The following is a 27,564-nucleotide window of genomic DNA, read 5'->3' on the forward strand; positions in this document are numbered from 1 at the left end:
AATGTAAAAAATGATATCGAAATCTGTTCTGATTTAGATTTAGCTCCCATATATATTTTACATATTCCCAGTTGTGTAGGGTATTATATAGTCGGCCCCACCCGACTTTGATCCTTTCCTTACTGGTTTTAAGTCGTGGAATTTTTTAAAGAATATTTTTACAATTCCTGGGTTTTTAAAATATTTTTTTAAGAAAATCTTATCAAATCGTGGACTTTTTGAAATATTTTTTAAGACAATCATTTAAAGTCGTTGACTTTTTGATAAAATATTTTTACAAGTTGTGGATTTGTTTAAGAATATTTTTGCAAGTCGTGGATTTTTTAGAAATATTTCTACCAATGGATTTTTTAAAAATATTTTTACAACTTGTGGATTTTTTAAAAAGGTTTTCACAAAGCGTGGGTTTTTTATTTTATTTCAATTTTTTTTTTAATTTACATGTCATGGATTTTTTTAAATATTTGTTAAAAATATTTTTACAAGTCGTGAATTTTTTAAATATTTTTTTAAAATATTTTTATATGTCATTGCATTTTTTTTAAAAAAATTTTAAAAATATCTTTACAAGTCGTGGATTTTTTAAATATTTTACATGTCGTGGATCTTTTTAAATATTTTACATGTCGTGGATCTTTTTAAATATTTTACATTTCGTGGTTCTTTTAAAATATTTTTTAAAAAATATCTTTACAAGTCGTGGATTTTTTAAAAAATAAATTTACAAGTCGTGAATTTTTTAAATAATTTTTAAAAAATATCTTTACAAGTCGTGGATCTTTTAAAATATTTTTCAAAAAATATCTTTACAAGTAGTGGATTTTTTAAATATTTTACATGTCGTTGAATTTGTTTTAATAATTTTTAAAAAATAATTCTACAAGTCGTGGATTTTTTAAATATTGTTTAGAAAACAATATAAATATTTTTAAGAAAATTTGTTTCCGTGGAATTTTTAAAATATTTTCGCAAGTCGTGGAATTTTTAGATCATGATTTTTTTAATATTTTTCATGTCGTAATTTTTTTTAGAATATTTTTCAAGTCGTGTGCTTTTTTTAAAAATATTTTTTGAAGTCGTGGATGTTTTTGAAACATATATATCTTGGATAATAAAAATAACAAATCGTGTTTATATATCCACAAATTGTGAATGTTTTAAATATTTTTACAAAACGCTGATTTTTTAATAATAAGTTTTCAATAAATAAATGTTTTTTAAAAATATTTTTACAAGCCTTGGATTTTTTTTAATATTTTTAAAAATATTTTTAAGTCGTGGATTTTTTTTTTTTCAATATTTATTAAAAATATTTTTAAAAGTCTTGAATTTTTTTAATATTTTTAAAAATATTGTTTTAAGTCTTGGACTTTTTATATATTTTTTAATATTATTTTTAAAAGACTTGTTTTTTTAATTTTTTTTAAAAATATTATTTAAGTTGCGTATTTTTTTATTATTATTAAAACATATTTTTAAAAGTACTGATTTTTTTAATAGTTTTAAAATATTTTTTAAGTCGTGGATTCTTTTAATATTTTTAAAAATATTTTTACAAGTCTTGGATTTTTTTAATATTTTTTAATTTTTTTTAAAGTCATGATTTTTTTTATTATTTTTTTTTAAATATTTTTCTTAGAAAATCCTTTCAAGTCGTTGAGTTTTTCAAAATATTTTTACAAGTTGTAAATTTCTTAAATATTTTTTTTAAGAAATTCTTTTCAAGCCGTGGATCCCTTTTTAAATATTTTTACAAGTTGTACGTTTCTTAAATATTTTTTAAGAAAATCTTTTCAAGCCTTGTACCCATTTTTGAATTTTTTTCACAAATCGTGGATTTTTCAATTCGTGATTATTTTTAAGAATACTTTTCAAGTCGTGGACTCTTTTAACATGTTGTGAAAAATTTTTTTAATATTTTTTAATAAAATCTTTGAAGTCGTGGATTTTTTGAAAATATTTTTACCAGACTTGGTATTTTTTTTTAAGAAATGTTTACAAGTCGTGAATTTGTTTAAAAATATTTTTACCAGGCGTGGAATTTTTTTAAGAAATGTTTACAAGTAGTGAATTTTTTTAAAAATATTTTTCAAGTTACGGATTTCTTTTAATTTTTTTTAAATTCGTTATTTTTTAAATACTTTTTAAAAACATTTTTATATGTCGTGTTTTAAATGTTTTTTGTTTTAACTATTTTTAGAAGTCGTGGTTTTTAAAAATATTGTTTGAAAATATTTTTGGATTTATTCAATTCTTTTCATGTCGTGGACTTTTATTAAAATCTTTTTATAAGTCCTGGATTTTTTCAATGTTTTTATATGTCGTGGATTTTTCAATTTTACATATTTTTAATAGAACCCTTTCAAGTCGTGGAGGCATTTAAAATTTTTTACATGTCGTGAATTTTTAAACAAGTTGTGGACTTTTTTAAGAATATTTTTTCAAGTCGTGGATATGTTCAAAATTATTTTATGGACAAGTCGAGGGGTTTTCTTTTTAAATTTAGCAGGATTTTAAAAAAATATAAGTTGTGGATTTTATACCGGCACATCTGAACAATTTCGGAAGCAAAATCGTTCAGACATCGTACCGATTTCGTAGGGGAATTTGTTCAGATTTCCCCTCGAATATACCAATGTTTTTCTTCGGATTTAGGTACGAATTCGGATCGATATGTTGAAAACAAATTTCCCTTCGCACAACAACCACCTTTGGTATATATCTAACAGCAAGGGATTGGTTTCCTTTTAGTTTGTTGCCGAAAAACAAAATGGTTGGTTATAAAATTCGCATATACAATTTTTTAATATTTGTAATGTAAAGGCAACATATAATTGAAGCTAGTGCTGATAGGCTCAACATATTCGTACAGAAAGCTTACATAGTTCTACTATAACTACAAAATGATAACAACAGTGAAACGTTTGAAATTATGTACAATATTCTAATAAAAAACATAAAGAAACGTGGATCAATAAAAACAGTCGTCAGAGGAATTTTTTCCTTCGATATTCATACGACATTATTCCAAAATCGTTCTGACTTCGTTCCGATATTTCGTTCCGAAATTATGTCAACCACTTCATACAACTTTCGTTAAGATATCGTTACGATTTCGTATCCGACATCGGTCGTAGCGTCCGAATTTTGCTCCGATTTCGTTATGATGTAGGTACAATTGGTTTGCTGGGAAGTGAGTATTAAAGGTGGAATCACACCATACATCCCTTCAATTTTTGTAATTGCCTGATCTCTATGCGTTTGTTTGAAGTGAATATTGATGGTTGCAGTAACATTAGGCATTTTACCATACTTCGTAGTTGCATACATTGATTTATAGCTACAGCTACATTGTTGAATTTTTATGCTGATTTTTGGGGCCTTAAGCATACTATTACACTGGTCAACACGACATTTGTTTCAACCGAAGTTGTTGTTGTTTCTAAATGAAATCGGCGAGTTATTTTCAAATCCGGTCGTATGTTTTCTATATTTTCTTGATATATATTCACAATATTTATTTAAAAAACAGTTTGTATCGAACGTGCAACGTCTCCTTAATATATTAGTGCCGAAAGACCCACAAAAAAATATTTGTTTGTATCCGGAAATAACTCGTAAAAACCGATTTTGAGTTATATCTCAAGAACAAGAGCTGATGGAGAAAAACCAAAACCGGATTTGAAAATAACTCGCCGATTTCATTTAGAAACAACAACAACTTCGGTTGAAACATTCAACTTTTTCAATTTTGTTGAGCAGTGTTATCAATGTCCTATAATATGTTTCTGATTGAATCCTACTTTCATAAATAATACTTTCCGCAATTCTTTCTGAAATCACTCATATGAGGTATTCCTTAATTCAAGAATTTTTTGTTTTTGTCGATAAAAAATCTTTTACAAGACTTTGGCAAACTTCTTTGGTGCCACAAGAACCTGAATGAGTGTGCGGTACCATGGTGAATCTTTTATCCCCAAAACAAAGCGAACAACTAAACATTTCACTACCACTAGTACTACAACTAGTATGTAGTAGTACTACTACTATAACGTCACCTAATAATAACAGAAACAACAAACATCTTCTAACATGTGCCAGAGATAAATATTGGTCTCGTCTGGTCAGTGTTTTGAAATGCAATGAGAAAATCGAAAAAAAGCAAACCATAAAAAGAAAACTCAATCATCGAATACAACAGTACATCTGCCGTTCCAAAACGTTATAATAGTGGTGATGGAAAAAATATCAAGGAAAACGAAACTTCGATACGTAAAAAAGATGATGAAAAACGAAAAACAAATAACACAACAAAATCTTAAATCATTGTTTTCCTTTAGATAATTTCAAATTCTCTCATGAGAATCTATGTTTAATTATTAGTTTTTTTTTGTTTATATTAACATTTTCAATCAACTTTTCAAAAAATGTCTAACATTTCATTATTCAAAATTTCCTATATCTTTTTTAATTGCTTTTTTTCTATTTATTTTCCATTTTTTTAATTAATCAGACTTCAATCGTACATTCCTCTTCCATCAACAAAACTGGCATCATTTTTAAAACCACTTCTAGGTGTTCGTCCTCCTTAAATTAATTCAATTAATTTCTAATATATTGTTTGCAACAAGTAGCTAACTGGATGATTATTATCGATTTGTTGTAAATTATAAAAGCATATCTGTTAATTCTCTAACATAATATTCTTTAATGCTGCTGCAATTTATCATCTGCCATAGCCTACATTTTGTTCCAGTCCCGTATATCATGTGGCTAACACGTTTCCCATGTGTTTATAATACAGTTTATTAATTTTTCATTATATCAGTGATTTATTCTTTGGAATAGCTTTTAAAGCCCGACTAATACGCTTCTGGAAATCGATACCGAATATGCTTTCATATGATTGATTAGTCTTAAGCACGTGCTTACGAAAAAATCTGTGATTTTGTTGCTCTGGGCAATGTCCACATATTTCTTTTAGTGTTATTAATTTGTTTGGGATTTTTCTGAGATTTCAGAACAAATTGTTTTAAACTGGTTTTATGTTGTTTAAAAATTCATTAATTATATTAATATTTTTATTTAAGATTAAAACGTGTTTGTTTTTTTGGTCTTAGAAAAATATTTAGAATATTTTTATGTGCGGGAAAAAACCCACTGACCTAATTTTTGTGTTAATAAAAATATTAATCTGGTTTTATGTGGGAGAATTCTACTATTATAACAATGATAATTATTTTCATTCAGAATTCGCCAAAATAATATTTACGTTTACTCTCCACTCCCGCAGTTCATTAAAATTTTAATGACCTTAACTGAATTATAATTGCAAATTATGTTAACTTACTTTCTGTTTGCGTTTAAACTGGTTTCCAGTGGCGTAGAGAAAGTGTCAATTTCTATTTTGATTACAATTATTTAAATTAGGGTTCAGTAAGACTGCAAAGAAACAAGAAAATTATGCAAAAGTTTAGTAAAAGTATTTTAAAGAATAAAACATTAAAATAATAAAAATGGTTAGTCATTATTTAAATGACTGTTGGACCTCACTTACTTATTAACAAGTAAAAAAGTATCAGTCGGCTTTGCCGACAGAAATATACCCTCAGCCTGTGTGAAGTGAAACACTTTTTTCCAAAAACGTATATATTTAAGGGGTTTTGAAAATTTTAAGCGTATGAACCTACAAATATCTCGTGTACTATTTTAGCTAATATTATCGAACTTTAGTGGGGGAGGTACCGGAAGGAGTGGACCTACAAGCACCACCTCCTTCGAATTGTCGTGCTCCCCAGCCACTACATGGTGCCATAGAGGGTTTTTACATTTTTAGGGTTGTTTTCTCAAGAAGTATGGACTTGCCCCTGAAAAGACTTTTACCGTCGTAACTGAGACAGTGAATGAAAGTTGCTTCAACAAAAATCTAATTGATTCCAGAGCAGTTCTTAAAGTGAACTTATCCAAAATTTTGTGTGCGAGGTACCCGAAGGAGTGCACAAATGTAGTCCATATTCGAACCTGATATATATTTGGTAGATATACTGGGATGTGCAAAGTATGGATTACATCGGTCACTCCCTTCAACAGTTATCGTGCGCACAATTTTTCCGAAGATTTTTGAACTTTTGTGGGGGAGGTACCTGAAGGAGTGGACCGATATGGCTTATCTTCGAATTTAAACTATGGTTGGACAAAATATTATGAAGGCCAAATTTTGGACCAAATCGGCAGATCCGTTCGAGAGTTATCTTGCGCTACATCCACTACACTCGGTATCATAGGGGCTTTTTGCATCTTTCAGGCTATTTTCTGAAGAAGTATGGACTTGCCCCTGATGAAACTTGTACCGTCGTATGGGGGGGGGGGGGGCATTGAATACAAGTTGTTGCAATAAATATCAAAGCGATTCGAGAGCAGGTCGTGGACCGATTGAGTCCATATTGGAACCTAATCTAAGTCTGACAGAAATTTCACGATGTGCTAAGTATGGACCAAATCGGTTATTTCCTTCAAGAGTTATCGTGCGCACAAACTTTCCCAACATTTTCGAACTTTTGTGCGGGAGGTACCGGAAGGAGTGGACCGATGTAGCTCATCTTCGAACTTAAACTAAGTTTGGGCAAAATATTACGAAAGCCAAAATTTGAACCAAATCGGTTCATCCGTTCGAGAGTTATCGTGCGCTCCAGCTAGCAGGACAGACAGACGGACGGACAAGCCTAGATCGACTCCAAATTGTCTGAAACACATTTCGTCCAAACATACTTGGGGTCTAAAACTATTATTCCGATGAGGCACATTTTCATAGTATCAAAGTGTATATACCCTCTTTAGCCTAAAGGCTGAGGGTATAAAAATTGCAGAATAAGAAACAATTAAAAAAGTATCAGTGGGCTTCGCCCACAGAGATTTACACTCAGCCTGTGTGAATTGAAACACCCTTTTTCCTAAAAAACGTACCTATTTAAAGGGTTTTCAAAATTTTGGGCGTATGAACTTGCCGAGAAAGATATGTATTTTATCCTATAAAACCTCAACAGTTTTGCGTGTAGGTACCTGAAGGAATAGGCCGACATAGTCCATTTTGGAATTGTGTCTTAATTTGGGAGTCATTCCTCTCGATACGACCAGTATATCAGTAAACATGGACATGGCCACGAAAACCATCTTATCGCTGTAAACAGGGCTTTTAGAAATACCTTCGGTAAAAAGTTCCAAAGGATTTTCGCACGGTGCCGTGACATAACTCCCAACGGCCATAACTCCCAAAACGATTTTGGGAGTTATGTCCGCCTTGGTTTGCGGACATAACCCCCAAATTTTTTGGGAGATATGTCCGACCCCCCTCTGCGGACATAAGTCCCAATGGGAGTTATGTCCGTTTTTAAAATTTAAGTGATTTTTATTTAAATGCAATTTCTATTTCAAATGCATAAGAAAAAACTTAAAAATTAACTTTAAGTTCATATGCATTTTTCATTTCATAAAATAATTTATAATTGATTTAAAATTTTTAAAAAAATTAATTACAAAATAAGTAATAGCCATCTCAAGTCGAACTATATTCAAAATTTGCCTTGAAACCTATTTTAAACGAAAAATGCTGACTACAGAAAAATAAAAAGTTTCTCTTAAAATTCGCAAATACTTTTTGAAAAAAGATAAGCGCCGCAGGCGAAAATATTTAAAAAAAAATCGCGCGATTTTTTACAAAAATATTTTCACAATTTATGAAAATAAAATGTTTTTGTAAAAATATTCAATCAAATACTTTCTGAAAAATGAAAAGCGACGCAGGCGAAAATATTTTTGAAAAAAAAAAATCGCGCGATTTTTTACAAAAATATTTTCACAATTTAAGAAAATAAAAAGTTTTTGTAAAAATATTCAAATACTTTCTGAAAAAAGAAAAGCGCCGCAGGCGAAAATATTTTTGAAAAAATCGCGCGATTTTTTACAAAAATTTTTTCACAATTTAACTAAATAAAAAGTTTTTGTAAAAATATTCAATCAAATACTTTCTAAAAAACGAAAAGCGCCGCAGGCGAAAATATTTTTAAAAAAATCGCGCGATTTTGTTCAAAAATATTTTCACAATTTAAGAAAAATTTAAAGTTTTTGTAAAAATATTCAAATACTTTCTGAAAAACGGTAAGCGCCGCAAGCGAAAATATTTTTGAAAAAAAATCGCGCGATTTTTTACAAAAATATTTTCACAATTTAAGAAAATAAAATATTTTTGTAAAAATATTCATATACTTTCTGAAAAACGAAAAGCGCCGCAGGCGAGAATAGTTTTGAAAAAATCGCGCGATTTTTTACAAAAAAAATTTTCTTTATTCAAATACTTTCTGAAAACCAAAAAGCGCCGCAGGCTAAAATATTTAAAAAAAAATCGCGCTATTTTTTAAAAAACTATTTTCACAATTTAAGATAAAAATTTTTGTAAAAATATTCGCGATTTTTTACAGAAATATTTATCACAATTAGAAAAGAAAAATAAAAAATGCCAACAACGAAAATAAAAAGTGTTTGTTAAAGTATTCAAAAATATTTTCACATTTTAATTAGATAAAAAGTCGAAAATATTTTTGAAAAAAAATTGCGTATTTTTTTACAAAAATATGTTCACAATTAAGGAATATAAAAAGTGTTTGTACAAATATTCAAATACTTTCTGAAAAACGAAAATATTTTTGAAAAAAGTGCGCGATTTTCTTAACTAATATTTTTACAATTTAAAACTTCTTCTTTCGGGCATAATTTCGTGTTTAAATAATTTTATGAAAGAGGATTTTGTGGATACTTCGGTATTGGTTAGCACTTAGGACTTCTCAAATGTATAATTCCGCTTACATTCTAACTTTTACTTTAAAATTTAAAAAAAAATGTATAACTATAAATTTCAAAATTAAGCAAAGAAATAATTTATAAATTAAGAAAAAATCGTTGGGAGTTATGTCCGCAATTTTTTTGGGTGTTATGTCCGCTTCGCTTCACGGACATAACTCCCAACGAATTTCGGGAGTTATGTCCGCAAAGCGCAGCGGACATAACGCCCAAAATCATTTTGGGAGTTATGTCCGTGGGAGTTATGTCCGGGCACCTTCTCGCACAGACCCTTAATCGCACATAAACAAAAATGTTGATCATTTGTGTGGGTGGTAGGGGCGATAGGGCCCACTTTTGAACATAAACTAAGTTTGAACAAAATATTTCGATATCCCAATATTGGACCAAATCTGTTGCTCGGTTTATGAGATATTGCGCTTAAAATTTTAGGGAATATTTTGGTACTTTTGTGGAGGAGATACCGGAAAGAGTGGACCTATAAGCACATTACATCGTAATAGGGGTCTTAAGTACAACCAACTGCAATAAAAATTACGACGTATGGACCAAATCGGTTACTGCCTTTGAAAGTTATCGTGCGCACCTTTTAGCAGAAAAATCGCCGGAGCGCTTTTTAAATAAATCGTGATTCAAGTTGGCAATTTTAAGGATTTTTTAGGTTTTCATGATTTTGCGTGGAAACCTCAAGTCCTATTGAAATGGGACTAAAGAAAATGTTGTAGCTATAAAAATTATCTACATTTGGCATTTGTGATATCTTCGTAGTTTTTACCGTTATTGAGATATAGACGTTCAAATTAGGACAATGGATTGACTGTATCGCCTCCTTATAAAACAATGTTGTTATACACAGTGCACCTTAACTAACATTAAATGAAACCCGCTTACACCAGGGAAGTTTTGAAACAGCTATGTTTATAGATGAGAAAAATCCAAAACAAGAAAAATTCGTTGGATAGATTTTTTAATAAATCGCGATCAAAGTTCACATTTTTAGGTTTTCACGACTTTGCTTGAAGACCGCAAGTCCTATTGAAATGGGACTAAAGAAAATGTTGTAGCTATAAAAATTATCTACAAGATTGGCAGTGATATCTTCGTAGTTTTTACCGTTATTGAGATATAGAAGTTCAAATTAGGACGTTGGATTGACTGTATCGCCTCCTTATAAAACAATGTCTTGACTGCAATTTCCCAACTTAAACCTATGTATATATCTCAAAAACGGTACAACCTAGAAAAAAATTGCGAAGGCCAATCTTGTAGAGAATTTTTACAACAACATATTCTTCACTCCCATTTCGAAAGGATTTGCAGTTTTCAAGCTAAATCCTGAAGACCTATGAAAATAATCTGAAAGTTTGATCTGAACCTCTATATCACAAAAATGGTAAAACCTAGGATAATATCAATCAGTCAATCTTGTACAGATTTTTCGCTGCTACAACAGTTTCTTTAGTCCCATTTCAATAGGACTTGCGGTTTCCAAGCAATATCGTGAAAACCTAAAAAACCCGAAAAATATGAACTTTGATCGCGATTTATTAAAGAACCCATCCAGTCATTTTTTCTTATTCTTCGATTTTTCTCATCTATAAACATACATAGCTGTTTCAAAATCTGCAAACACTTTCGTGGTGTAAGCGGTTTTTCATTTAAAGTTAGTTAAGGTGCACTGTGTATAACATTGCTTTATAAGGAGGCGATACAGTCAATCCATTGTCCTAATTTGAACTTCTATATCTCAATAATGGTAAAAACTACGAAGATATCACTAAAGCCAATTTTATAGAGAATTTTCATAGCTACAACATTTTCTTTAGTCCCATTTCAATAGGACTTGTGGTTTCCAAGCAAACCTGAAAACCTGAAAAACTCTTAAATGCCAACTTGAATCGAGATTTATTTAAAAAGCGCTCCGCCGATTTTTTAGTTTTTAATTTTTTCATCTATAAACATTGTAGTTTCAGAATCCGCAAAAACTTCCAGGTGTAAGCACGTTCCATTTAAATTTGATTCAAAAGCACCGTGATAAACATATGTTTATTTTGTTTTTATTTAAGTTTCAATTCCATTTGACTTTTTTTTATTTTTTCAAAGATTTCTCATTAACATTCCATGATTTAACAACCACCGACATCACCATTACTTTGAAATTCTGACCTCACAGATTCTGTACAAGTATAATGAACATGCTGATAAATACCTATTTTTTGGAACTTTTGGAGTTTTTGTGTTAACAAATGTGGGCTTTTGTCAATAAATTGCGGGTTCATACAAAACTATGCTAAAAACTAATACATGTCCTAATAACAGTAATATTTTCAGAGGAGATCTCCTGTCCACAAAGTACTCGAAATGTTAATATACAGCTAATTCGATTGGAAAAGTTGGTTGGTTCAATTGAAATAGCAAAAATTCCCACAAAGCTGAATTTTGGTGGAGAGCTAGGGTTTGCCATTAGAAACAATTTCCTAATAGTCCCCATTGATCCCATGTGTGCAAAAACAGTTATTCGGAGTCAAAGGTCAAAATTTAGGGATTTTTTAGGTTTTCGGTGTTTTTTTCTTGAAAACGGTAGGTCTTATCAAAAGGTGGGTAGAGCAAATATTGTAGACAGAAAAATTCTCTACAAGTTTGGTCTTTATAAATTTTTTCCTAGAAGGTACAAAAAACACATAATTTATATGATGCACTTATAAGGGAAATACGAACATATTCAGGTGAAACGGGTAAAATAACCGAAGTAACCGAACATTTTAGGTATTGAAAATATCGGATACTATATACTCTACATGACCAAAAACATTATTTTCAATTCCTCTCCTATTGTTAGATATAACGGTATTTATAGGCAAAATTGGTTGATTCTATTCAGATGAACTGGAGTGTATATCACGATATCTTAACAATGGTGACTCTTATTGAAAAATCATAAAGATCATTCTTGCAGACAATTTTTGAGCCTACCAATTTTACTTTAGTCGATATCTGATAGGTCTTACCGTTTTTGAGAAAAAAACAAAAAACTGAACTGAACTAGCACATGTATAACTACCAACCATACCATAAATATAATAATTCTACGCCGCACAGTAGATCCACTTGTATGGAGAAAGTGGCCAAAAATATTAAGAGTGTAAAAATCAACCCAATGCGCCGGGTAAAGCTTTGTGCTACTGCGAAGAGTGTTTTAAGAAACCACGAGCGTAACATTCTCCCCCCTTTCCCCTATGGAGGGGGTATACGGTAAGAATTGTTTTATGCTGTTAATACAAAATGACATGAACAAAGGCCCGATTATCTTATGATGCAAAAATAGGCTTGCGGAAACAAAACAATCTCCAAAACAAATTAGCGGATTAAAAAAATCAACATTTTTTGAAAATTGGTAAAATTTTTAATATAGATCTTATAGTGTTCTTCCTGGAAAGCACGTACCGCCAACGTAAGACAAATTTGGAAGAAGATTTTTTCATCTTGCCACCGATGCCAATTATGTTAATGTACGTGGTCAGATAACATAGTTATACGCTAATAGATCCATAGAAAACCTATTCTAGGGCAGCTTTAGTCAGCGACCCACCATTTATAGTCTGGCACTAGATGGTTTTAATACTGAATAATTTTAAACCCATGACCTTCTTTGGAAAAGTATTCCCAAGGTGGGATCTGGTGGGCATCATGACTAAAACCTTAGGTCAAATTTAATTAAGTATATGATAGATTTGGCATTACAAAAAAAAAAAAACACTAAGAAAATATGCAGCTAACTAGGATTCCACAACACGCTAAAACCACTATTTTTTAATGAAAATTAAGCTATTACTCCTCCTTCAAAATCCACTATAATATTTTGCTATACGTATTAGTTTCGCGATATTTTGAATATATTTATTGCACTTAAAATATATTTCCATGTCATAGCTGCCAGAGTTGCCAGATGTTGCACAAAAACTTTTACATTAATTTTTTTTATTTTTGGCCAATGGGTGGCACTGTGCGCCGGTGGGTATAAAATTCCAGAATTTCATAAATATATGACAACAAAATTACAAATAAAGGATGAACAATGTTCAAAAATGATTTTGCGATGTACTAGAGGGTTCTTAATTTCTGTCTTGGCTACAATTTTTGTCTTAGAATTTGATCGAAAATCTCAATGGTTTGGCTGTTATATGCCAAAATATCCAAACAACTATTTTCACCATAGACGTATGGTATAGTGGACTTTTTTGTTCAGTACAATCCCTGGAATCAGAAACGCGAAGCATCCCTCGGGTATCTCACATTAACTCTCACAGGGAGTAACCGATATTGTAAAAACTTTTCATATAGTAATTCATCATCCAGACGTATGTAGATCTGGTTTCAATATGAACCACATCGGTCCGCTCATTCGGCTACCTCATACAGAAAATTTATTTTTTTTCGCTAAAGTGTAAGTACTTGATCTCTTACGAATTGAGTATTGGATTTGGCCGAATCTTTGACATTGTTAAATGCAAGACAGTTTCAAAAAGGCGCTTATTGGACAACACATTCAGGTTCAAAATTTTCGCTCAGGTGCCTTCTAAGGGCTGTTTAAAGATGTTAAAGATTGGAAATATTGTATTGACAAATTTAGAAAATAAGAAAAAATAGTAATTTTTCGAATCCCACTACCATAGAACTTAACATTTTTGCAATTAATAGTAGTTTAAAATCGCGAAAATTTCATTTAAGCCAACTGTGCATTTTTTTCTATTTTTTATTAGTTAGCTTACTTACAAAAACAACAAAAAAAATATTTTTTCTATTTGAACCAATATTAAAGAAGTCATGAGTATTTCTTTGTATATAGTTTGTACAGAATTCGACTTTTTCAAGGCGCGATATCTCTGGAACCGTTAGTCGAGAAAAGTCTGAAAATATTCTAAAATGTTGTGCATCCACACAACAAAGAACAAAGAAAATTAAAAACCTCTTTTTGAAGAAGTTTCCGATTACACTCAGAAATAGTTTGTGATTAAAATGATTATTTGTTACACACGGAATGACAAACTTAATGTACCCCCCATAGTATGGTGAAGGGTATAAAAACCACAAAATGTGAATTCTTGTGGACAAATTGTTGTACACTTTACCACTCACACAATTGGCATCAATTTTACATTGTCGGGAAAACATATTTCATAATCAGTGTACATTTTGAGAAATAATCTGAGAAAGATATATACTCGTTTTATGCAAATTTGTTGGTCCATGAAGACCGCTAAATATGATTCGGCTATCATCTAAAGGTGTAGGATGCTATTTTGGAATTTAGCAATATGTCGTTGGCGAGTTACTTTATATCTGAACTACATTAGCAATTTTACTCTTTCCAAATATATATAACTGTGGACTTACGACATCTACGTATTGAATTTCAATTTTCACATTCAATATCAAATTCCCAATAGCTTCACATCAATCAAAATGCCTTTATCTAAAGTGTCACGAGAGATAATGTTTTGTTTACATGACAAATTGACACATTGTTCTGGGTTATCATTCATAATTTTCTTTCTTGTTTTGTAAATGGCACCACCCACTAATCAATTAATATAAACAACAATATTGTTTTTTCATTTGTCAAATGCAACTGTTATTTTCCCCAACTAAAACATTTTCCATAAAGTGATCCATAATTATAAATAGACCATACATGTTCAATGGAATATCATGTTAATGATATTAAGAACCGATAAGGTTAGATATAAAAATGAAAAAAGCTTTTGTTATCTAAAAGTTTTCTAGCAAGTACTATTGGAACGTATGTATGCCAATTCGAAGGTTTCATCGAAATTAAATAATTTTCATGGAATGGATTTCAAATTTAGTACTTGAATGCCGTTTTTAAAAGACTAGTGACATACATATTTAAATAAAATAAAAAAACTTCCAAAATTTCGAAATCTAAACGGGGGTCTTAATTCGCGAACATATACTTGAAATAAACTCATGAAATCTATAAATTAACCACAGATGTAGCCATTCGCCATGATGCCTAAATAAGATGTAGTATTTGATCACAACATTTCATGAGAGAATAACATAAGAAATATTTCTTCAAAGTTGTGGAAAGAAAGAGGGCATCACAAAGATGCCAACCCAAAGATGACCCCAGCATGAAGTCCAAACATGCAGAAGAATAAAAATAAAAATACAAAAGACTGGAGGTGGCCGTAACAATCGACCAACAACCACACAAGAAATATTTACACCAACACAAATCCGTTATTGACACTAAATACTCCCAGCAACATAATAATACATGTATTTAATAATGTGCTGCAAGAACGGTGCAACAAGTTATTAATATTAAACAACACTATTACATACATGAATGATGTGTGGTTGGTTAGTAATGGAATGCGTTAGATATACAGTGGGGAGAATTTATTTTTCCTTCTTATTAGAATTTAATTTTGAAATATTTTCTAAAATAAATTAAAGTATATCGTCTGCTCCGTCGGAAAAGGTCGTAAGTCCCTCTCAATAAATTTTTTAGGAGGAAGAAAAAACATTCCAGCGCTTTCTGTATTAAAGATTTTATTATGGTGGTAAAGGCAGTATTCTTCGTTTATTTATTCCGCTTCAATACCTGTTCCCGTCCCGTTCCGTCAGGTTTGGGAGATAATTTGATGTCTATGGACTTACGACCTTTTCCTTGTACATTTTTGTATTTTTGTAGGGACTTACGACCTTTTCCTACAATTTACGGACGTTTTCAAAATAAATTTTTTATACTTTACAAAACTATGTGGAAAGGGTATTATAAGTTTGTTTTGTCCAATATTCGTGTAACATCGCGAAGTATTCGTCGTAGACCCTCCCTTGCCATTTTTTCATATCTTGACGAGATAAAGCGATCTAGCTATGTGTCCGTCCATCCATTAACAATTGTAATAAAACTCCGATCGTCACGAAATTTTGTGGACAGGTCGGGTTCCGACCAGAAGTGACCCCATAAGATGTTGGTTATGATCGAAAGGTGTGAAATGGATCAAACACACAATTTTTACCCGACTTTGTAGCTGTCCTGTAGATCGCAGTAATATTTCGATCGGAGCGAAATGATTTGGGTTTAAGAAAAAGAATAATCTTGCAATTTAACATGGTGATGAGATAATTATTAGCGGGTTTAATGGACCAAAACTTTTGGGTGAAATCTTATATATAAAAGACAATGTGTGCATGTTTGTTTGTTCCGCATAGACTCAAAGTTATGAAAATATCGGTCAGAAAATTAATTTGCGAGGCAACTGTTGTTGAATCTCCGACCCTAAGTACTTTTTCCATGTAATTTTCAGATTATGCACAGGGATGTCCCTTGGTGGAAGTAGGCTATATATTTCGTTGAATTTCGGAGGAGCGGGTTACACCTGTGCCCTATTTTTAAATGGGCTATATACATATAAAAAACTTACGAACGATTCCGTTTCCCCAATCCGGGCTACATATTTTAACAATAAGACCCGACCACCCCCACTTTCTTAAATATGCTACAAATCAATGGAAATACCAGATGTTATGCATAACGAAGCTTTGGTCTTATTGGAAAGCAAGTGTTTAGATTAGAAGGCAACATATCGATAGCTATAGTTTCATCAGGTATATAAGATACATTTTAAGAAGGTGGACACAGGCGGTATGCCTCAAGTCATCAGTTATTTGGCGGTATGTTAAAATTGCATATCGACACCAACATTTCTGAAGATTTTTATACCCTCCACCATAATATGGAGGGTACAATTTAATTTGTCATTCAGTTTATAACATATCGATATATTCAGCGGAGACCCTATAAATTATATATAAATTATATATATTATATATATATTAAATTAAGATACAGCTCGCAATTTTGAAAGATAGATCTTCGTGATTTGGTATAGAAGTTTCTATTACTTCTAGGATGTTTGGTATTGACGCCTTCATATAGCCCCCATAGACGGTACCTCCCGATTTCCGGTATTTTGAAGGTGTGGCCTCAATATTCCTCAGAATGAATGTAATGTCTTCCTGGGCTTAGGAAGTTTATCATCAGAGCTTTCAGAATCACCGTGAAAACCATAGGAAACTAGACCCATGACACCATCGTCTAATTCCATTCCAAATTTATACTGCTCTTTGTTAGCAAAAACCATGATGTCTTCTTAGTTTAATAACATTTCATTCAATATTTATTTTAGAATCATTTAATAATATAAGCATTATGAATAAAGTAATTCAATTCAGAATTCAAATAAATCTCGTTATGTGAATAAATGTCCCTAGAGAAACCACAAATTACCAGCTAATAAAGTTAAGTAAGATATACGACAGTAAAACAGCAAAAACCTTGTTTTTTTTACAATTTTTCAATATATGAGGTATTTGAACACATACAGCATCCCAATTTGTATCAATGAAAAGGCCAGAAGTCCATCTTCATAATCAGTTCGCTTATAGGGGAAAATAGATTTCAAATGTAAATTTTCGTTGCAATATAGAAATTATCACATTTTTGTTCAAAAGTTTGGTCCAAAGGCTCCGCCAAATATCATCCGATTATCATCCAAAGGTGTAGGCTAGTTCTTTACATTGTACCCCAACCATGGATGGCGTTAAAAATTATATCTGAACTACATTAGCTGTAGTATTCTTTTAAAGTATACATTTTCCTGTGGACTTACGACCTTTTCGTACTCAAATTTGTACGTTTTGTGGACTTACGACCTTTTCCGACAATGGCAAAACATATAGAAAAACGCGACGTACTACCATTTTCTTTATATCATACGACGTGTTTTGACGTCTACTATCATCCTGTAACAAAAATGCGATTTCCAAAAAAAGTGGACTTACGTCCTTTTCCGACGGAGCAGACGATATATGGGTATTTCTGAGTAAAATCGGGAACACGCAAAATGTGGTTTTTGATTTCCTTTTTTTTTGCTGTGGTGATGCTTCTCATCAGCAAAACATTTCAGTATATTTTCAGACTTTTTGACTAACGGTTCCAGAGATACCACTCCTTGAAAATTTCGAATTCTGTAAAAACTATATGCAAAGAAATACTCATAACTTCTTTAATATTGGTCCAAATAGAAACAATTTTTTTGCACTTTTCGTGGCACAGTGGGCTTGTATGCAATTTGCGTGAAAATTTGACACATGATAAAGTCGAATTCGTAGAAAAAATAGATTTTGCTAAATCAGAAAACGCATTTTAGTTATTCCACTCTGAGTAAATGAGCGATATGTGCTCTCTGTTTTACCAACCAAAATACTGGAGGTAAGCGAAGATTTTTGTTGACATCATTCTGAGATAAAAACCTACTGCAAAAACTTGATACGCACAACTTAATCGAACCAAATTGATTTTCATGGAAATGTTTATGTTTTCGTCTTCAACCCCACTGTGCTTGCACATGCATTTATACCACCTCTTGCAAATGACATCCACATGAGTTGGTATTTTCAAAACTAACATTCAAATTTAGTTGGACATACTTCACTTCTTAAATGGGATTAAAAACCAATTTCATTTTATGTTCTACGTATGGCACCATGCCACACACCGACAGACATGAGGCATTTGCAGTCTATTTCGTCCACACAGAGTTTGAATGTAACAACATAAGTAAATTTGGAAAAAATCATTTGTCAGCCCACACAACTTAACACCAGGTCTCTTGTTAAGAGGGGGCGGCCAACAATATCCAATTCTAAGCTAACTAGCACAGCTTAGAATTGGTGTGGTGAAGGCATTTAGTTTATATTACCAATTTCTTAGAATGTTGAATGTTAATCTTATTACCATTACCCACTGCCTAGCTAGGCAAAATAGCAAATGTAGAAAAAGCGAAGTTAGAGTCCAACTAACCATATAATAGATGATAATGACCCATTGTTGGTGCTTTCTTTGAATACATTTTTGGCACAACGACCGACCACCAGTACGAGTAACAATAGATGGCATGGAAATACATTAAGTGCGAGTGCGAACGAGAATTTTTTTAACAATTGGTGGGTTGCCGTCGCAAATAATCATAAAAATAAACAAGTTGACAAATAGAAAATGCAAACAAAAATCGTCTAAATAAAGATTCAAATTCGAATAAGTAAAGATTTATTTTAAATGTTTTAAATATAAAATAAATATACTCTGACATTTTATTATTGCGCATCAAAGAAATGAAATAATTGGAATATACTAATGCAACTTTAGAAGACCCGAGTGATGCTGATCGAACTTTTCGGCATAAATTTATGGAATTGATTCAGGGCCAAATTTTGTTGTTATATCAAAATTATCATTAGAGTTAGACAACTGAACAAGATTGGAGTGGGTATGTGGTCCAACTCTGTATATCGTATGTCACACAAGGCAACGTCGTAAATGAAATTTAATTAACTTAGGGATTTGGTGTTAATAATTGACAAATTTAGAACATTAGCAGATAAGAACGGCGGAGCAAAATTCGGCCGATCGGATTCTATGCATACACACCAAAATAAGGAAGATCCAGGAACGGAACATAAGCCGGATATACTATCGATAATCACCAACTGTGAGAATTTATCGACAATCTTGACCACCTGCATACACAAAATGGCATCAATGTAAAGGTCGGAATATCAAGTTTCATAATCGGTATACTTTCTGAAAATTAGGTTGCAAAAAAAAACAAACAAACAAAATTATTTTGAAGATAACTTTTTGGTTCATTGGGTCCCACTAAGTATGACCTGGATACCATTTAAAGGTCTAGGCTGTAACCTATAATCGGAGTAAGACGTGATTCGAAAGTACACATTGTCAGCTTTGCTCGAATAATCGGTTGCTTGCTAGTGTGGCCACTATTTACATTTCTCTTGGAAAAATCCATACTACTTGAGACACTGGCCTGAAAGCTATAAAATCCTTACGGAAACCACCTAAAATGGCTGAGATGAACTCCCGAAGGGGGTAGTCGATTTATTCTAAACGTCATACATCTTCACATTTATTCTAAACTTAAGTCGTTTTGGAAAATTGAGTTTAATACCTTCGAGAAATATCGTGAGCAACAGTTTAGTTCAAAGTTTGGACTCAACGTGGTGAACCGTTCGAGAACTACACGCACGAATAGGCTAAATCGACTCCGAATTGTCGTTCAAACATATGTACTTGTGATCCAAAAGCATTATTTCGATGGGAGACGTTTTTGGTCGTATCAAAGTGTATATACACCCTCGTTAACTTAAAGGCGGTTGTTATAAACAATATTAAATATTGAAATTAAGATTGAATTGGAACTTTCAAATCAACCAAAATCCTTTTTCCCGATAATTATAAACAAAGCGATTCGAGAGCAGGTATTCAACTGAACTTATCGGAAAATTTGTGTGAGAGGTACCCGAAGGAGTGGATCGATACAGTCCATATTAAAACCTCATTTATGTCTGGCAGAAATTTCACGTTGTGCAAAGTATGGACCAAATCGGTTACTTCTTTCAAGAGTTATAGTGCGCACAATTTTTCCGAACACGTTTGAACTTTTATGGGGGAGGTAACCAACGTAGTGGACCGATATGGCCCGTCTTCGTACGTAAACTAAGTTTGAACAAAATATTACGAAATTTTGGACCAAATCGTTTAATCCGTTTGAGAGTTATAGTGCGCTCCAACCACTACGCATGGTTCCATTGGGTTTTTTACCACATTTTTGGTTATTTTCTCAGGAAGACTTGCCCCTGAAAAAACTTGTACCGTCGTAATGGGGGCAACGAATACAAGTTGCTACATCGACAAGTAAAAAAGGTGTCAGGAAACTTTCACCTACGGACAGATCGAATGTATTTAAGGTCTCTCCAGAATTGTGTATCCCTTTTTGGACATTTGAACTTGCAGACAAAAAAGTGGATTAGGAATTAACTGCACTAAGACACAAATGTTGAACCTTTTTGGGGGAGGTACCCTTAGGGAGGAACGATATGGGCCATTTTAGAAGTTAAACTAAATTTTGACAAAATATTAGGAGATCCAAAGTTTGGGCCAAATTGGTTGCCCCACTCAAGTGATATCGTCCTAGCATTTTAGTGACATTTTTTTAAATATTGGGGAGAAGTACCGGAAGTTGTGGACCGGTATTGCCCCATGAAACTAAGTTTGGATATAATATGACGAAGACCACATGCTGGACCAAATCGGTTGAACAGTTCGAGAGTTATCGTGCTCTCCGACAGCCACATATGGTGACATAGTGATCTTTTACACCTTTCAGGCTATTTTCCGAAGAAATATGGACTTGCCCCTGAAAAAACTTTACCGTCGTAATGCAGGTAGCGAATGCAAATAGCTTCAACAAAAATCAAAGTGATTCGAGAGCAAGTCTTAAAGTGAACTTATCCGAAATGTTGTGTGAGAGGTAGCAGAATAAGTAGACAAATATAGTCCATATTCGAACCTGATCTATATCTGGTAGATATATTAGGATGTGCAAAGTATGGATTACATCGGTCACTCCCTTCAACAGTTATCGTGCGCACAATTTTTCCGAAGATTTTTGAAGTTTTGCGGAGGAGGTACCTGGACCGATATAGCCCATCTTCGAATTTAAACTATGTTTGATAAAATATTACGAAGGCCAAATTTTGGACCAAATCGGCAGATCCGTTCGAGAGTTATCTTGCGCTACATCCACTACACTCGGTATCATAGGGGCTTTTTGCATCTTTCAGGCTATCTTCTGAGGAAGTATGGACTTGCCCCTGATGAAACTTGTACCGTCGTATGGGGGGCATTGAATAAAAGTTGTTGCAATAAAGATCAAAGCGATTCGAGAGCAGGTCGTAAGCTGAACTTATCCGAAATTTTGTGTGGGAGGTACCCAAAGGAGTGGACCGATTTAGTCTATATTGGAACCTCATCTAAGTCTGGTAGAAATTTCACGATGTGCAAAGAATGGACCAAATCGGTTACTTCCTTCAAGAGTTATCGCGCGCACAAATTTTCCGAATATTTTCGAACTTTTGTGGGGGAGGTACCGGAAGGAGTGGACCGATATAACCCATCTTCGAACTTAATATAAGTTTGGACCAAATATTAAGAAAACCAAATTTTGGTTGGTCCGTTCGAGAGTTATCGTGCGCACCAGCCAGCCAGACAGACGGAAGGACATGGCTAAATAAACTCCAAATTGTCTGAAACACATTTCGTCCAAACATACTTGGGGTCTAAAACCATTATTTAGATGAGGCACATTTTGCCCCTATGAAAGTGTATATACCCCCGTTAGCATAAATGCTGAGGGTATAGATAGAGGTAAATATTGTTCATTAGTATTTCATTCCGTTTGCGGATATGAGGTAGTGGCCATTCCAAAAATGAACCGATAGGCAATTCTGTAAAATTTCATACATTATTATGTATTTAATATAAAATTAGTTTCCCTTTCTAATGGCAGATGCCATTAACACGGAAATAAAACAAAATCTTATCAAAAGCTATTTTAATAAGTGACAATAAATACTTTGACATGGACGTAGTTTGTGCAATCAATTGGTCGCTAAGAGTATCATAAATTTAATTAATTTCTTCAATTGGATAAGATATGCATGCAGGCTTATCGGAAGTAAACGGAGATTAATTAATATTAATAAATGTCACATATGTATGTGTGCATTAACTGAAGAAATAATACGGTTATATTTATAGCATGTTAAGCAATATTTCAGTCAGAACGGCTTTAGTTTATAGCAAAGTGATACACATTTGTTACACACTTTGATTCCATGTTGATCAGTGAGTTACTGTAAATAACAAAAAAAAAAACAAACTTTGTTTAATCCGATCCGATTTTCAAAATTTTTTGCAGAAGTCGTTTTTAGCCACAATAATTAACTGGCAAAGTTTTTTCATCGATTGGACCATAATGCATGGCATTTAGAGAATTTTGGTGAAAGTGGGCATTTGGTCCCATACAAATTACTGCGAAAACAAATATCGCTAGGTTGGCGCGGGTTAACCTTAACCGAACGCCATAGAATTTCATATACAAAGTTTTTCGATCAAATGGAAAATATTTTGGGGGTAGGAAATCCAAAAAAAAAGAATATTTGTTTTTTTTTTGGTTCACCCTAATGTACATATATTTTTTAGTAAAATTAATAGTTTGGTTATACTTCAATCCGTATAGTGTATATAATACTCCTACCATTAATTACCAACCAATTTGACTGAGTCAAGTTGTAGAACCCATATTGGGTTTTTACCATTTATTGACTTTTAATTTTAGAAAAAATACAGCTAACGACAATTACACGTTCGCACTTTATTTAATAACTAAAAAATGCATTGAGTTTTCGTTTTCCGTTCCAGAAAAGCTAATAAAGATGATAAAACTAGAAGTAGAAACCAAAATATGAAATAAAAAGAAATATATTATGATTGCCTTTAGCAAAGATGAAGGAAATATCTGCAGAGAAGGAGAAAAACTATGAAATAAAAACCAGTAAAACAATCAACAGAAAACACATAAAAATACTATAATGAACAAGAATCTCACCAATAGACCGGAATAGTGGAAAAAATAGCTAAAAGGAAAACTTTCTTTCAGCACGATTATTTTCTTTTAATATCTCGAAAAGATTTTTTCACATTAAAACTCACCTCGAAGAAACAAAATACAACAGAATAGAAAATAAGCTTGGGTTGGGATCTAAGTCATGGCAGGCAGTTACAACAACATTGTTTGAGAATTTTGATATTTTTTTCTTAATAACAAATTGAATTTTTTGCTAAGACAAAAAAATGTGACTTGCAACAAAAGAAGATGTTGTTTTTGTTGTTGTTTCCAAAGAAAAATGAAAAATTACTTTTAGATCGGAAGCAATGGAAACTTGTTGTACCAAGTGCTCTCAACTTGTTGTAACTTTATTTATTACAAATAAAAATGCAAAATCTTAAAGTCTAATATTGGCTGGTCTTTTCAATACGACCTGGTGAATTTGTAAATCTGGCACAGACACACGAACACAAACACACTCATAAATAGCGACAGAGACCGACCTGTACACTTTGTGAACAACAATAAAGTTAAAAAGTGCCGGTTGTATGGCATTACAATTGCCTCGATACGTCATAGTCTGGTTTGGTCATAGAGTCAGTCAGTAAGTAGTAGCTGCATGTTGGTATCATTAGCATTTTACAACAGCTGTAGGTTGTTTCTTCTTCTTCGGTTTTGACTGATATGCAGCTTTTGCTTTTGTTAAACTACAAAAGTTTCGTATAATATTGTCCATGTTGAAGTAGCACTGCAAATAAATTAAAACAAGAACTGAAAACAAAACAAAGCAAAAATCTTGCTTTGGAAACAATACCGGCAATTCTTCCATAATCTTGGAAAATTCTTATATAAAGCAACCAATGGGATTTTGCCGCAATGCACAGTGACAGTGGTTATCTGTTCGATATGAAGTGAATGCTGAATGCTTTTAAGGTTGGTATGCCGGATGAATCTTATCATTTTTGGAAAAGGGAAATGTTGGTGGGACGTTTAGGTTGTCTTAAAAAAAGGCGAAGGTCATTGAAGTAAAGAGGCGAAACGAGAGAGTGCGTAATAGGGTTCACTAGGTTGAATTTACCGAGAAGGCAGCACAATTGATTGATTTTTACATAAAATAGTAAGAAGCAGATCACTTAAAAGCTATTTTATCTATAAAAGACCACTTTAGTGGGTGTTTCAGCTATAGATAGAGGTATTTCATCTAAAGAAAACCTTCTTTGGATGTCTTCTATCTACAGTGGCGGCCATATAATTAAGAACGACATCGTATTAAAAAGTATTTGATTTGCTACGTTCCAAATATTTGAATATTTATATGGAACAAAATTTGTAAATAAAGTACAGGGTAAGCACTTTCTAATAAAGCCAAAACATGTTTTAATTCTTCCTCGTTTATACGAAAGAAACCACGATTTATTAAAATAGTCATAAATCGACCTGGCCACATAATTAAGAACGATATAAATAAAGGTTACTTTAAGGTAATTTTCAAACACAATATGTGAATATATCGTTATTTATTTTAGAAATCGGTTACTTTGATTAATTTTTAGTATCAAATGTCCTTCAATTGTACATATTTTTGAGTCTATGTTTGATAATTAGGGCATACCTAAGGTTTTCCAAAATTTACCCATAATTTGACGAATTCATTTTATTTTTGGGATCAAAAGCCACAGTTTTGGCTTCCTCTCATTCCCTCGACGACGCTCTGAACGATACCCTGTGATTGTCGGTCCATAATCGCCGCTATTTACCCTTAAATTGGCTTTTATCCCACTTGTTTCAGTCCTTTACGAGGGAATTGTCTGGGAAATAGTTTCGTAAGAGCCATTTCCACCTTATAAAGCGGTAGGATTTTTGTCTGCAGGTAGTAGACAGGAAATGAAACAATAATATGATGTCTATACAAAAATTGGAAGAATTCCACACCGAATATAACATTTATTAACATAATGTTTTGAATGCTCGAATTCCGCAATAATTTTGTGTATGTATGTACATCAGACATTAGCTTATACAAAAATTGTATTTTCAACCATAAAAATTATTGATTTGACAGGTTTTGATATTAATATGAGATTCATTGATTAAAAAGTCTTACATAACTATGCCTACCACACCCACAAAGACATTGTGCAATGAAGGTTTTCAAAATATTAAACCTTTCATTTTTGTTCGGTGTACCGTTAGGCCAATTTTTTGTACAAAACGAAATTATTTTTTTTATTTCCTGTCTACTACCTGCAGACAACAATCCTACCTATTTATAAGGTGGAAATGGCTCACACAAAACTATTTCCCAGACAATTCCCTCGTAAAGGACTCAAAGAAGTGGGATAAAAACCAATTTAAGGGTAAATAAGCGCCGACTATGGAACGACTATCACAGGGTATCGTTTAGAGCGTCTTTAAGGGAATGAAAGGAAGCCAAAACTGTGGCTTTAGATCCCAAAAATAAAATAAATTCGTCAAATTATGGGCACATTTTGGAAATCCTTAGGTATGCTCTAATTATCAAACTTAGACTCAATAATATGTACCATTGAAGGACATTTGGTACTATAAATGAATCAAAGTAACCGATTTCTAAAATACATAAGGATATATTCACATATTGTGTATGAAAATTACCTTAAAGTAACATTTACTTATATCGTTCTTAATTATGTGGCCAGGTCGATTTTTGACTATTTTAATAAATCGTGGTGTCTTTCGTATAAACGAGGGAGAATTAAAACATGTTTTGGCTTTATTTGAAAGTGCTTACCTTGTACTTTTTTTACAAATTTTGTTCCATATAAATATTCAAATATTTGGAACGTAGCAAGTCAAATACTTTTTAATACGATATCGTTCTTAATTATATGGCCGCCACTGTATATAAGATAATTCTAGGATCACTGTAGGAGATCCTTAATCTATCGAAGAAACTTTTAGGAGGTATTGTATCGGTAAAAGACCATTTTAGGAGATATTCTGTTTATATAAGAGAGCTTTCTGGGGTCTTCCATCAGCAGAAGACTCCTTTAGGGGGTCTTATATCTATAGAAGAGCCATTTAGGAGGTCTTTCGTCTATAGAATACCTTTTTTGGAAGTCTTCTATCCGTATTAATCCCCCTTAGAAGGTCTTCTTTATATAAGACCCCTTTATGAAAATTTCTATCTATAGGAGTACCCTGTAAGAGGTATTATATCTATGGAAGTACCCTTTAAGATTTACTATAACTATAGAAATACTCCTTAAGAGGTATTTTGTCCATAGAAATATCGAATATCCCTTTAGGAGGTTTTCTATCCATAGAAGATCTATTTAGGAGGTCTTCTATCCCTAAAAGATCCCTTTATGAGGTCTTCTTTCTAAAGACCACCCCTTAAGGAGGTCTTACATCTATAAAGGACCCCTTTTGAAGGTCTTCTAACTATAGAAGGCGTTTTGAAGACACATTTGATCTATAGAATACCATTTTAGTGGATCTTCTAACTATAGAAGACCATTTTAGGCGATCTTCTGTTTATAGAAGACCCCTTTAGGAGGTATTCTATCTATAGAAGACCTCTTTGGGAGGTCTCCTGTCCATAGAAGACCCCTTTGGGAGGTATTCTATCTATAGAAGACCCCTTCAGGAGGTCTTCTATCTATAGAAGACCCCTTTGGTTGGTATTCAATCTATAGAAGACCCCTTTATGAGGTTTTCTCTCCTTCACCCACCCCCTTTATGGGGTCTTCCAAAAGGGGTGTTTTGTAGATAGACGACCTCCTAAAGGTAAAGGGGTCTTCTGTGGATGGAAGACTTCCTTGAGGCGTCTTCTGAAGATAGAAGACAGAATACCATTTTAGGGGGTCTCCTCTCTATAGACAGAATATAATTTTTTTCTATCTACAAAAGACCCCTCAAGGAAGTTTTCTATCCACAGAAGACCCCTTTACCTTTAGGAGGTCGTCTATCTACAAAAACCCCTTTTGGAAGTTTTCTATCTATAAAATACCTCATTTCGAGATCTTCTATCTATAGATGGCCATTTAAAGACGTATTTGATCTATGGAATACCATTTTAGTGGATCTTCTACATATAGAAGACAATTTTAGGGGATCTTCTATAGATAGAAGACCTCGTAAAGGGGTCTTCTATAGGGGTTCAATT

At 32.6% G+C, this 27,564-nt stretch overlaps 2 protein-coding genes across 8 annotated transcripts in view; one reads left to right on the forward strand and one right to left on the reverse strand.

Annotated features, from left to right (window-relative positions):
- The window catches only part of LOC141389322 (uncharacterized), a 263,625-nt gene extending 258,183 nt beyond the window's left edge, over positions 1-5,442 (reverse strand). The window contains exon 1 of the mRNA XM_073960675.1: positions 5,351-5,442. The gene's annotated coding sequence lies outside the window, so the exon portion shown is untranslated. The remainder of the gene's footprint in view (positions 1-5,350) is intronic.
- Positions 1-27,564, forward strand: part of Atg16 (Autophagy-related 16) — a 611,817-nt gene that overhangs the window by 312,488 nt on the left and 271,765 nt on the right. The window lies entirely within an intron of this gene.

This window comes from Musca autumnalis, unplaced genomic scaffold (genome assembly GCF_047663935.1).
Source record: "Musca autumnalis isolate F117 unplaced genomic scaffold, ASM4766393v1 scaffold_1, whole genome shotgun sequence".
Classification (NCBI taxonomy): Eukaryota; Metazoa; Arthropoda; class Insecta; order Diptera; family Muscidae; genus Musca; species Musca autumnalis.